The following is a 13,795-nucleotide window of genomic DNA, read 5'->3' as shown; positions in this document are numbered from 1 at the left end:
GGGGGGGGGGGGGAGATGGTTGTGAGGCCGGGCCTGCAGGCAGTGAAGGGTCAGCGCTCTCCTTGGGATGAAAACTTGGAGGGGGATCCCGACAAGGTAACGGTCTCCAAAAGGAGGGGAGTGGGGGGGGGGGGGGGGGGGGGTGTTTCCTGGAGGGAAATGCGGAGGCCCATTACCATCAGGGGGCTGCTGAGATAAATGCTCAAAACGGTTATCTGACAAAACTGTATCCTCTTGGATCTTGCTAGCCTGGCGTGCTGATGACACTGATAGGTTTTTTTGTGGCCAAGGGGATATTGTCCATGAAGATGCTCACCCCAACCCCAAGAGAAGAAAATAATACATTGGGTATGATCAAAGACCTTAGGAAACATAGGATCTTGCATGGGTAGTTGCGCATTGGTAACTCGTAATAAGTTGATGTTAGGATTGTCGACAAGATTGAGTAGAGTAGGTGAGAGTATGCATGGAGATAGAGCATAGTTGCGCAAGAAGGAAGGGGGGATGTGTAAGCGAGTTTTTTTTGTGTGAGAGCATTGGTGTTGAAGTAGTGATTGCTAAGAGAGCAAGTTCTGGGTTGTGAGATTGCTGTGAAGCTGGCTATCTGAGGGTTTGTTCTGTGTTATTGTGAGAGAAGACTAAAATCTGTCTAGGGAACTGTAGGTGTGGGAGATTGTATCCCAGAACCTTTCATAGTGCGATAGTGTTGGAACTTGGACCAGACTTGAGGATTGCTTAAGCATCTCCACATTGTATGAGCCAGTGAAGCCTGTAGAAAGTTGCTGCTGCAGATTATATAGTTGTTGATGATCTTGTGGAAGTTCGAGAATACATGTTGGTTTCTTTATGGTCATTTGTGTAAGAGTTTCTTTTGATCTGTTGCTTGTTTTATTCATCTCCTCAAGATTGAGGATTTGTTACGTGTTGCACAGTCTTCTTTGAGTACATAGAGAATCAAGTTGTGTGGTATTAAAGACTTCTTCTGTGTTTTGGTTCAACTCTGTGTTGCATGGATGGAGTTCTCTTGGTGAAAAGGCTGCAGGTGGAGAGTTAACTCTGGTTGAGTTTGGGTTGGGACAATAGCCTGAGTAAGGGTTGATTCTGAGTCAGCCAGACATCAGCAAGTTGTGCTTGGACCTTATTTTGATCTATTTGAGTTGAAAGGAAGTGATTCTGAGGTACAACTGACAGTTTTGGATCTGTCTGAGGAAAGCTGTCAGAAGGCTTGGTTGTCTTACAGGGTTCTTGTGGTAGAAGACTGACACTAGTGGACATCTGATTGTTTCTGAGGATTGGTTCTGTTTGTGTTTAAGTGTTTTCAGGAGGCTCCTGTGGTGTTAGTTGATTCAAAGGAGTTAGAATCTGTGTCAGCTAGGTCAATTAGGTTAGTTGGGTGGAAATAGTCCTTTCGGAGGCAGCTGTGGGCTTGCTATAGTCAACAGAGAGCTTGGGAGGTGTTTTTCTTGTTAGTTGAGATACATCTAAAGGTTTGTAGTTGTCAGAGGACATTTTGGGAAGTTTCAGATTGACTGTAGACCTGGAGGCAGACAGCTCTGTGTGGCAGAATTCGAAAGCAGAACGTTGTAGGTGGAAGATTAAAGGACGGTCGGCAGGACATCTAGGAAGGTCGAGGGATTGTGTGTATCAGATATGTTGATGCTGGAGGATCATAGAGGACATTGGAGGATCAATTCTGGATTGGGAAAGCCATCAGAATTCAGAGGTAGGTAACAATGAAAATCTGACTTGTCTGTGGCAGCTAGAAGAGTTTTTGTCAACCGGCAGTCAGCTGAGGGAAGCTACCTGGTTCTGAGTGGTTTAAAGACTAGGATTTGAAGCTAGCTGACGGTGGAGGACACTTTGGGACTCTGGAGAGTAGGTTTTTGACAGGATACAAAGAGAGGACTTTGGAGGCAGAATTTGAGCACTTCTGCATCAGCAGCTGGAGATGAGTTTAGTCTGTTGGATGTCAGATGTGGTGAGGAGAGGCTGTTGGGTAGTAGATTGGAGTCATTGGAAGTAGGAGATGATCTTAGAGGACAACTTGAGTCAGTTGCTGGATTGATTAGGGAGGCTAGGAGGGTATTGAAGTCTCCCATTGGGGCAGCTGAGGACCAAGGGATAGTGGCTGGGTGTTCTGGTGCCTTTTATTGTTATTTTTGTTGGGTTGTGGTGCTTGTGATAGACTCCTCTTACGGTGGTGTGCTTCAGATGGAGCTATAGAGGTAGTATCTCCTGAAGCCATCATTGTTTTGGTGCCCCTGTCCCCACTGAGGAGGGCTTTCAAGGCACCCTTCAGACTGTTGGTGGAAGCTAAGAAGTGTCAGCTATGGAGATGGCTGCGATGATGTCTTATCCTTGTTTCACGGGCATACTAATGAGGATCCAGAGGACCTTTTGGCCGGGATGGAGTTGGCAACTTTTACATTTGGAAAGGACAGAGATGAGGACAAATTGACATTGTTGTCCATGTTATTGAAAGGGGATGCAAAAAGGTGGTTCCAGGAGTCAGCCACATGAGGGGCAGTCATATGAGGATGTTAAAGGAGCTCTGGTGCACCATTTCAAGAAAGGTGAATCCCCGGATGCTATTTGGCAAGATATACAGAAATTGAAGCATAGTTTGTTGGATGTATTTGATCGATTTGTAGACCGTTTTGAGGATTTGTGGGGCATATGGGATGCTTCATTGGGAGCATAGCACCCACCTATAGTTCTTAAAAAGGCTATGTTCATTCAATCCCTTCAATCCTGATCTGAAGGAGAAGGTTGAGTTAAAAAGACTAGGTACCTTTGATGAAGCTTTAAGGATTGCAAGAGAGAGGGAGTGGAAGCTTCGCAGGCTAGCTCAGAAGCAGAAGGAGGTTCTAGTTGAGAGTAGACCTGCTATGATTGGAGAGAGGAGAATAGAGGAACGAAGGACTGCTCCAGTTCCAGTGGTTGCTGACCAATTAATGCAAGGTATTACTCAGTTAACCCAACAAATGGAAAAATTTAAATTTGAGTTTGTTGCAACAGTGTTCAGATCTTTTTATTTCTTCTTATACTCAAGTTAGGGGGGTGTCAGCTGTGCAACATGAGATACAATTGAAGCCTGAAGCTAAGCCAGTAGTGCAAAGACTGAGAATATGGGGGGTAGTGTAGCAGCGGGTATTGAGAGAAGAGGTGAGTAAGTTGTTGAAAGCAGGCTTCATCTTTCCAGTTGAAAACTTTGAGTGGGCTTCTCCAATTGTGATTACTCCTAAGAAGAATGGAAAGTTGAGAGTGTGTAGACTTTAAGCCTTTGAATGCTGTGATCAAGAGGGACCATTACCCATTGCCTTTTCAAGATGAATTCTTAGATAGTGTAGCTGGGGATGAGAGGTACAATGTGTGTGATGGATATTCTGGTTACTTCAAAATTTCAACTGCCCCAGAGGATCAGAAGAAAACTACCTTTATTACACCATGGGGGTGCTTTGCTTAGAGGGTGATGTCCTTTGGGCTTACAAATGTAGCTGCTACTTTCCAAAGATTTATGAACTTGGTGTTTGAGCCCTATTTGGGGTCCTTCATCAGAGTGTTCATAGATGATTTTTGTATCTATAGTGCAGATTAGTTCACTATGAGATGCTGAGGATGGCATTAAAAAGGTTGGATGAACTGGGTGGACAGTTGAACCGTGACAAGTGTCACTTGGCTTAGGCCAAGGTAACGCTGCTTGGAAATGTGGTTTCTAAGAATGGAATTGAGGCAGATCTTGCAAAAGTGGAAGCTTTGCTTCTGTTAGAGGCACCTCAGAATGTGAAGTAGCTGATGGCATTCACACATAAGGTAAGATACCTAGCTAGCTTCATTTATCTTCTGTTTCGGGCTTTACACCCACTGCAACAAGCATCCCAAAGAGATCCCTTTGTGCGGCAAGCCAAGAAAGAGGAAGCCTTTATGCAGGTTAAGGAAATCCTGAGCACTACTACGAGTTGTTATGCCCCCAGACTGGAGTAAGGAGTTTTTTGTAAATCCTAGTGTAGGAGAAGATGCCATAGGTGCAGTATTGTTGCAGCAAGGAAGAGAGCATTTTTATATAAGGCCAGTATATTTTGTGAGCAGAACAAAGACAGTTGGAGAAAGGACTTATTTTGAGGCAGAGCTTGTAATGGTAGCTGCGGTGTTTGCCTTAAAAAAATTCAGGTCTTACTTACTTCCTAAGGCTTTCACCATACTGACACATTACTCTTTACTTCCCCATTTGATTCAATCCGATCTTCCATCAAAAAGATTGTCTAAATGGTTGGTTGAGTTGTAAGAGTTCCAATTCACTATAGCGGAGGATAGTACAAGGGCCACATTGGCAGATATTTTAACATACAGACAGAATCCTTCAGTATTGAGGGAAGAGACAGTGATGAAAAAGAAGGTACCAAGGTGGCAAGACCCTGAAGTAGATTTGTCCAATGCTTTTACTTTGTTTTTTGATGGATCCTTTAAGAGAAGCTCAGGGGTAGCCAATGGAGGGGTTGTTTTGTTGAATCCAGAAGGTACAATAGTATATCAAGAAGGTATTAAGTTATAAGGGCAGACCAACAATGAAGCTGAGTATGCTACTTTAGAATATGGACTCCAACAGTGTCTCAAGAGAGGGATTAGGAGACTTATCATCAAGGGAGACAACTTACTGGTCATTAGACAACTTAAGAATGTTTGGAAGGCCAAGAATCCCAAGTTGAAGGAGTGGTGCTTTCAAATCAAAAGGATGCTGCATAAATTTCAGGAGGTCCATATTTAACATCTGAAGAGGAAACAAAACCAGGCTGCATATACATTAGCCAGGGGGGTTAGGCAAGGATTTAGATGCATATGCCATGATTGTAACCCATCCTAGTTATGTTGGAAGAGAGAGTTTACAAGAGGTTGAATAGTTTTTGCATATAGGTCTGGTGCCTTCAAGTTTATCCAGAAACCAGAAATATGGTTTCATAAGGAGAGCTCTGCAGTGCAGTGTTGTTAATGATCAACTTTACATGAAGGGCAAGGATTTGGTTTTGAGAAGGGTTCCAACCAGAGAAGAGATCTTTACCATAATGGCTTCATGTCATGAAGGGTATGTGGAGGGCACTTTGCCTTGAAGTTCACTCTGAGAAAGAGAGATTCTTACTGCAGGTTATGTGTGGCCCATTTTGAGGAAGGATGTCTACCATTGGTGCAGAAGCTGCGAGCCATGTCAAAAACAAGGAAGGAGAGTGTTGCACCATGAGTTGAGGAAAACCATTATTTCATATGGAGCTTTTGAGAAATGGGGTTTAGATGCAATTGGTTCTCTATCCACAATTGCCAGGGGTAGGACCTACATCTTAACTAGAGTGGATTACTTAACTAGGTGGGCTGAGGCGAGATGTGTAAAAAGCATTACTGGTAAGGAAGTGGCCAGGTTTGTCTTTGAGGATATCTGTTCAAGATTTGGTATGCCCTTGGAGTTGTTGACAGATCAAGGACCTGGTTTCAGAGGCCAGATTGTAGAAGAGCTTATGCAGAAAGTGCACATTACACACAAGTTTTCAACCCCTTATTATCCACAATGTAATGGGCTAGTTGAAAGGTTCAATGGAGAGTTGTGTACCATGTTAACCAAATGTTTGGAAGAACATCCCGAGCAATGGGACTTACATGTATCTTTAGCTCTGTGGGCCTATAGGACAACTATGAGAACATCTACAAAATCTTCACCATGCCACCTAGTTTTTGGGAAAGAAGCCCTAATGCCCATTGAAGTGGAAATCCCCAGTTTACAATTTCTGTTAAAACATCAAGAGAAAGACATAGATGAATATAAAGAGAGGTTGTTGGATCTTTAGGAGCTACAGCTGGCTAGGAAAGAAGCTCTGGACCACTACATTCAACTGAGCAATAGGAGGGCTGAGCTGTTCAATGAGACAGTGAAGGATAAAGGCATTAAGGAGGGGGATCTTGAGCTTAGGTACAACATCAAATTGGATAACACTTTCCAGACAAAATTCCAAATCAAGTGGGAATGTCCTTTCAAAGTTGTGTACATTTATGAGAATGGAACTTACCAGTTGGCTGATCTAGATGATTAACTTCATTCAAAGGGAGTAAATGGCTACAGATTAAAGCCATATTGGTGCAGAGCCAAGACTCAGAGACAGAGGATGAAGACCTACTTGATAATGAAGCTGTTGCAGAAGAGCATGAAGAAGGTTGTTGGGAGTTGGACGTATTATTTGCTGAAGATTGTTTCAAAGAGTCCATAGCCAGTGGTTGAGCATGAATGCTCCAACCATGGGGGGGTTTGGCAAAAGATGATAGGTTTTTTTGTGGCCAAGGGGATATGCTCCATGAAGATGCTCACCCCAATCCCAAGAGAAGAAAATAATTCATTGGGTATGATCAAAGACCTTAGGAAACAAAGGATCTTGCACGGGTAGCTACGCATTGGTAACTCGTTGTAATAAGCTGATGTCAGGATTGTTGCATGGTGGCTAGCCGACAAGATTGGGTAGAGTAGGTGAGAGTATGCATGGAGATAGAGCATAGTTGCGCAAGAAGGAAGGGGGGATGTCTAAGCGAGTTTTTTTTTTTTTGAGAGCATTGGTGTTGAAGTAGTGATTGCTAAGAGAGCCAGTTCTGGGTTGTGAGATTGTTGTGAAGGTGGTTATCTGGTTATCTGAGGGTTTGTTCTGTGTGAAAGGCGACGTGGGTTTTGTGAGAGAAGACTAAGATCTGTCCAGAGCAGGGAATCGTAGGAGTGGGAGAGGGTTTCATGTGGGAGATTGTATCCCAGAACCTCTCATAGTGCAATAGTGTTGGAACTTGGACCACACTTGAGGATTGCTCAAGCATCTCCCCGTTGTATTAGCCAGTGAAGCCTGTAGACAGTTGCTGCAGATTATTTAGTTGTTGATGATCTTGTGGAAGTTTGAGAATACATGTTTGGGTTTCTTTGTGGTCATTTGTGTAAGAGTTTCTTTTGATCTGTTGCTTGTTTCATTCATATGCTCAAGATTGAGGGTTTGTTACGTGTTGCACAATCTTCTTTGAGTACACAAAGAATCAAGTTTCGTGGTATTAAAGACTTCTCCTCTATTTTGGTTCAACTCCGTGTTGCATGGATGGAGTTCTCTTGGTGAAAAGGCTCTAGGTGGAGAGTTAACTCTGGTTGAGTTTGGGTTGGGACAGTTAGCCTGAGTAAGGGTTGATTCTGAGTCAGCCAGACATCAGAAAGGTCAGTAAGTTGTGCTGGGACCTTATTTTGATCTATTTGAGTTGAAAGGAAGTGATTCCGAGGTACAACTGACAGTTTTGGATGTGTCTGAGGAAGCTGTCAGAAGGCTTGGTTGTCTTACAGGGTTTTTGTGGCAGCAGTCTGACATTGGTGGACAACTGATTGTCTCTGAGGATTGGTTCTGGTTGTGTTAAGTGTTTTGAGGCTCCTGTGGTGTTAGTTGACTCAAAAGAGTTAGAATCTGTGTCAACCAGGTCTCGGCTAGTGATAACCCAAGCTCTCCCAAGGCCTTACAGACTGGAGAGAACATGATTGGCATCCCCCCCGCGTGCTGTCTTCCATAAACGGCTTGTGGGCGGGAGAGGGGGCTTTCAAAAGCTCTCTTATATTAAATTTGGAGCATGGGACCCGTGTGTCGGAGTTCCAAGTATAAAGACAGACAAGTTCACTTGATGGTCCGGATGAGTTCGAAGATCAACCAAGTTTCCTTCATGGTTCGGATGAGTTCCAGAACTATTGGTTAGCAGAGACTATGGACAGGATGTGTTCCATGTTCATTTGTTCGAGGTTATTAGATGTGATGTGTTCCCAGTTCTACCTGGAGTTCTGAGCCAAGTAGATTTTCTTTTGCTCTTTACAGTGGCATTATGTTTTCTGAAGAAAACAAGCTGACATGTGCATTTTCCAAGGTGTACTCAGTACTGGCCATGCTGAGGTGACCATGGTCGCACCTTCGTCATCAGTTTTCTTCTGACATTTTTTTTCCACACTTCAAGATGCAGAGGGGGTGTTCAAATAATGCATCTTCAATATGCTATCATGGAGGTCCTGTCGGCCTGTTTCTACAGCTGACCTGGTTCATACACAAGTATATAAGAGTTGCTCTCTTTTATTCATTGTATCATCCAATAGTGCCCTATTTGTTGGCTCTTGTACTCTGTAACCTCAAGCTAAGAAAGGTCTTATTCTTGCTTGCAATCTTTCTCTCTCTCATGTTTATTTGCTTCCGCTTGTGCACACTCTTTCACTTTTGTGGCAATTGGAGATGAGTTTAGTCAGCTGGATGTCAACTATGGTGAGGAGAGGCTGTTAGGTGGTAGATCAGAGTCATTGGAAGTAGGAGCCGACCTTAGAGGACAACCTGAGTCAACTGCTGGATTGATTAGGGAGGTTGGGAGGGTATTGAAGTCTCCCATTGGGGCAGCTGAGGACCAAGGGATAGTAGTTGGGTGTTCTAGTGCCTTCTATTGTTATTTTTGTTGGGCTGTGATGCTTGTGATAGACTCCTCTCACGGTGGTGTGCTTCAGACGGAGCTATAGAGGTAGTATCTCTTGAAGCCATAAACGCTGCGCAGCTCGGTTAAGCGTGCAATGGCGTGACCACTACTGGGATGGGTGACCTCCCGGGAAGTGGTCCCCAATTTCCAACAGTAGTAGCCACGCCCAAGAGGATGAATGATTGTGATCTTTCTAGGTGCGCCGAGAAGGCTTGCCTGTAAAAGATCCCTTAATTGTCCGCGTGTCGGGCGGATTTGCATACCAAGGTAAGGTGGAGGCCTCCAAAGAGGCTATTGTTGAAGCAAGAAGCTGGAGATCCTCTTCTGAAAAAAAAGGCAAGGGACGGTGGCCTTGGCCGGGGATGACAGAGCGGCTGCCATGGAGTCCTCTTTGGGGTTCGAGACTGGAAGAAGCAGAGACTTGCCACAAGGAAAAAAACCCCGAAAGCAAATAGCACCTGACGGGGAGAGGGAAGGGCGGGGAGGAATTTGGGAGAGTTCGGATACCTGGAGGGGGGGCAGCAAAAACAGGGCTGAGGCAAAGGGCTGGGGTGGCGGAAGATGAAACGGGCAGGCAAAGGTGAGGCGGGCAAGGGAAGAAGACGAGGAGGCGAATGCAAGGGGGGAAAAGGGGGCACAGGCTGGAGGCGAAGGTGAGGAAGGCGAAGGCGAAGGCGAGAAGGGCGGGAGGCGAGGGCAAGGAGAGTCATGGGTAACAGGCAGGAGGCAAATACGGGGAGGGCCAAGGGACAGGCAGGCGAAGGGGAGGAACGCTGGCGGGAGGCAGGGGCTGCACACAGGCGCGAATCGCACAGCAGAAGGGAGCATTTTCTTCAAATGTAATGACATTTGGGCTGAAGTGTGAGGCCTTGCCCAGTTCCGTATCTACCCACATGTGAGTTCCGTATCTACCCACACGTGGCACTGTCATGTGCATGCACAGGGACATGCTCATCCCTGCTAATCTCTGAAAGGTAGCAGAAAAACAGATGAATTAGATCACTAGCCAGGCTCAAGAGAATGTAGAAGAATCCTGCTGTCGGCCTGTAGCTATTGGTGCTGGCCGACACAAGTCTTGTTGCTGTCGGCCAGGTCCCTTGCATGAGGAGAGCCTATAAAAAGGTTAGGCCAAGATCTATTTATTCATTCAGTCCTTCAGGCATTGGGTCTTAGACGCCTATTTGCCAAGACTTGTACCTTTTTGTACATTATGAATGTACTGAAAATACAGCTCTCTCTCTCTCTCTCTCTCTCTCTTCTCTCCATCTCTTCTTTTCGTTTTGCATCAGGTTGTTCCTGTGGAAAGGTGTTTAGGGCAGAAATAAGACATAGCTTCTACGCATGTGACAGGCACTCAGCCACGCATAATAATCTTCTCTCCATCCCTGCAAGGTATCTCGACATTCCCGCTATAGTATTGATAGTGATTGGACAAGCTACCTCATGCCCCCTAATCAGTGCCATAACATATGACTAAATCTATGTTTATGTAAGTTTCTTTGATTCATTACATCTTAAAAATCTTGAGTTACTAACCTGCTGCGAAGGACATTCTCACCATGGATTCCCATTTAGAAGGTTACGTTACTATTTTCAATGGATTCGTTTGATTACTTGTCTTTTATTTTGGTTTATTACATATCATTATCGTACCTATGTTTTGCATGCATCATAACCAAGGTTGGTGCCGTACGCACGTACGGATCCGTACAGTACGGTACAGCCGTACAGTACGGTACGGTACCGTATTGTACGGATCCGTACGGAAACATATAAAAAAATGGTGTGGCGTGGCGAAACGCGTGTGGAGAACATGCGCTTGTGGATAAGCGACCAAAATTTGGGCATTTGTGAATACTTGCAAAATCGTGTGTACCTGTAAAACTCTGCAGAGCAAACTTCTTCGCTCTTCTTCGCTCTCTCTCATGCCCAGGCTTCATCATGCCACGCAAGACTAACCCGAACTGGGCAATCCACACCAATGTCCTGAGGGTTGTTAACACCCCTTCTCAGCAAGGGTCAGGTACTCGGCTATGGGCATGCAAGTATTGCGGGGAGCAGTACACTAGCACCATAACTCGCGTCATCAAGCACATGACAGGTATTGGGTGCACCAATCAATGTGGTCCATGTGATAAAATACCACAAGCTGTGAGGGACCAATTGATTGCGGAGAATTGTCCTGCAATGGGTGGTGCAAGCAGTGTTAGAGGTGGTGAAAGTACGCAAGATGCTCTCCATGATGCTTTTATTGGAGATGTTACAGGTTCAGGTACAGTAGATGAGGGTGAAAGTCTTTCGGCTTCAGCCCAATCCACCACAGGCAAGAAGAGGGCACGTATTGCCGATGATGAGGACCTCTTGCCACAAGATGCGAGAGGTACAGGGGAGGCATCAAAGCAATCCACTCTGCGTTCTTGTATCTCATCACAAGCTTGGGTAAAGGAGCGGCAAAGGGTGGCAGAAATGGAGATTTGTCGTACTCTTATTGAGTGTAATATATCCTTCAATGTGTTAAGGATAGACCAATGGAAAAGAATGGTGAAAGCAATTGCGCAGGTAGGGCCTACTGAGACATGGATAGGTCTTGAGTATACGAAGATGCGTACATCCATGTTGGATGAGCAGAAGGCCTTGATAGACAAGGCGCTCACTCCTGTGAAAGCAGGTTGGTAGGAGTTTGGATGCACTATTATTTCATATGGGTGGGCAGACATTCGCAAGAGGCACATAATCAATATCCTTGTGTCATCTTGCTTGGGCACCTATTTCTTGCGTGCCGTGGATGCAGGGAGAGCAGGCGACAGGATCACAGGGGAGTTCATTTATGGCCACATTCGACAGGCTATCCTTGAGGTTGGGGAGGACAATGTTGTGCAGGTGGTGACCGACAACGCCTCTAACTGCAAGGCAATGGGTCAAATGGTCGAGGCAGAGTTTCCACATATAGTGTGGACTCCATGTGCTGCCCATTGTCTTGATTTACTTATGGAAGACATTGGGAAGCTTGTTTGGGTGCAGCCCATTGTTGCAGATGCTGTAAAGATCACCACCCTCTTCCGCAAGAAGCATTAGGCTCTTGCCATCTTTCGGAGCCATAGCCCTTTGGATATGGTGAGACCCTCCAAGACCAGGTTTGCCTACATATTCTTGGTCTTGGATAGGCTCTACAAGATAAGAGATTCACTATCATCAACAGTTGTGGATCCAAGGTGGCGACAGATGCATCATTCAGAGGATGAGCGTACAAAATACTTGCAGAGGCGGATCCTGGATGATGATTTTTGGCAGCAAGTTCATAGCCTTTCAGTTGCACTTAAGCCCGTGTATGTCCTTCTCCGACTTACAGACATGGAGGGCTCAACTTTGGGGCTGGTCTTTCATTTGTTTATGCAAATGAAAGACCATGTTGCTCAGTGCTCCATGATGACTGCTCAACGGTAAGCAATAGTTCTCCTCTTTCTTTGATTTTTATGACTTCTCGATTCTCGATTCTCTTAGCACTATAACCTAAGACATGTATGTTCAATCTCTCATTTTCAGCCAAGGTGAGATCTTGGACATTGTAGACAAACGGTGGACATTCATGAGGCGTCCCATCCATGCGATGGCTGCAATGCTCCATCCTCTCTACAGGTCGCCAGAGCTATGGAATAATACTGCTTTGAGCATGAAGCAGTCAGAGTATGTGGGAAGGATGTTCTCAGAGGAGGAGCAACTTCAGATTGATAGAGAGTTCACCACTTACATGAGTGGTATTGGTGCTTCATTTGCGAGACCTGTGTCATTGAGGAAGGAAGCCATGAAATTCTCTTTGACATGGTGGCACTCTTATGGAAGGGTTGGTCTTCCAAACCTTTCACGAGTTGCTCTTCGTGTTCTATCTCAGGTAACTTGTAATTAATCTCTAAAGTATACTCTTCGGAAATGAAGATTGATGTTTTAGCATTAAAAGATTTACAAATTTGCTCGCATTGCACTCATTTTTGCACAGGATTGCTCAGCTGGAGCATGTGAGCGGAACTGGAGCTCATACTCTCTTATACACACTAAGATTCGGAATTGCCTTAGTACTTCTCAATTAGAGAAGTTGGTGTATTGCAGAGCTAACATGAGGCTCGTGCGAAGCTACCATGCTTTGGGGTCACCGAAGCAAGTATAAATTGAAATTTGGACTCAAGAAGAACTTAGAAGTAGAAATTTTTTTCTAGTTCAATGAATATCCATTGTCCAATATGCAATTTGTGGCATGTTTAAACAGGTTGATCCAACACTACTCAAAATGGTAGATGAACCCAGCCCGGAGCTTGTGGATCGGCAGATTAGAGATGAGCAAGAGGAGATTTTGGGAGCGTTACATAGAGAGCTTGAGAGCGTGGATCGTTGTGTGACCTGCTCACGTGCACGATCTCTCAGCATTCCTCTACGCCAGGCAGCTCCAGATCTAGGCTCTGCGAGACGAGAGAGCATTCGCAGGGGAAAGCTTCCAGTTCGTCGCACCCAGCAGAGGCGTGCAAATGAGGCTGTCGAACTCATTCACACTCAGATTCCCGAGGCACATGACGAGGATGCACTGGAGCTTGTTGCTGCTGAGCCAGAGTTCGATGAAGAGGGCAATGGTATCAATGATGGAGGCATGCTCTCTTCAGAAGACTCATCATCTTCATCTGATGATGAGATTTGAGACTCTTGCGTCTAGACTCTAGAGTCTAGACAACTGTAGTGTTTCATTGTTTTGCTTTTTGCACTTGTGGACCAGGACATGTGCTGGCAGCTGTAGACATGATATTTGTACTCTCTTTTATCATCTATGACTTTCATTGTTCTTGCTTATATCACTATGACTGTTAACATGAGGTATTGTGTAATGGGCTTGGTAACTGATAATTGATTTAAACTTTAAGTAATGAGGTTCAGTCTTTATTTTAAGTATTTTGGTTGCTATGTCTACAAAATATTCAGGTTTCTAGGACTGTTTACAAATGGTACGTATTGTTTACGTACCTTGAAATTTGTTTCGTACAGAAGTACGTTCCGTACGTACTGATAGCGTGCCGTACACTACGTACCTTACCACCTTGGTCATGACAACTGTCACTCAATGTTGATATATGCATCTCTGTAACCTTTTTAAGTAATTTAATTTTGGATTTTTAGTTTGAAATAATGGTTGATTTTGGATATTTTTTACAGACCCCTACCCTCCTCAATGATAGATAAACTCAATGGTTAACTCTTAATTATAATTTTCTTAATGATAAAGATTAGATTATCTATGTCTTTGGCATGACTATCTACA

General features: G+C 44.6%; 1 pseudogene across 1 annotated transcript; it reads left to right on the top strand.

The window, feature by feature from the left end:
• The first annotated feature begins 9,204 nt into the window (after positions 1 to 9,204).
• Positions 9,205 to 13,480, top strand: LOC147623578 (uncharacterized; annotated as a pseudogene). Its single transcript, XR_015269171.1, has 5 exons — positions 9,205 to 9,335; positions 10,389 to 11,936; positions 12,040 to 12,385; positions 12,491 to 12,652; positions 12,758 to 13,480. The product of XR_015269171.1 is annotated as an uncharacterized LOC147623578 (transcript).
• Positions 13,481 to 13,795: the final 315 nt, after the last annotated feature.

The sequence above is a fragment of the Cibotium barometz genome, chromosome 26, assembly GCF_041138505.1.
Source record: "Cibotium barometz isolate CiBa-2024 chromosome 26, ASM4113850v1, whole genome shotgun sequence".
Classification (NCBI taxonomy): Eukaryota; Viridiplantae; Streptophyta; class Polypodiopsida; order Cyatheales; family Cibotiaceae; genus Cibotium; species Cibotium barometz.
Note: the sequence above shows the minus strand (reverse complement) of the source record. Positions and strands in the feature narration are given on the sequence as shown.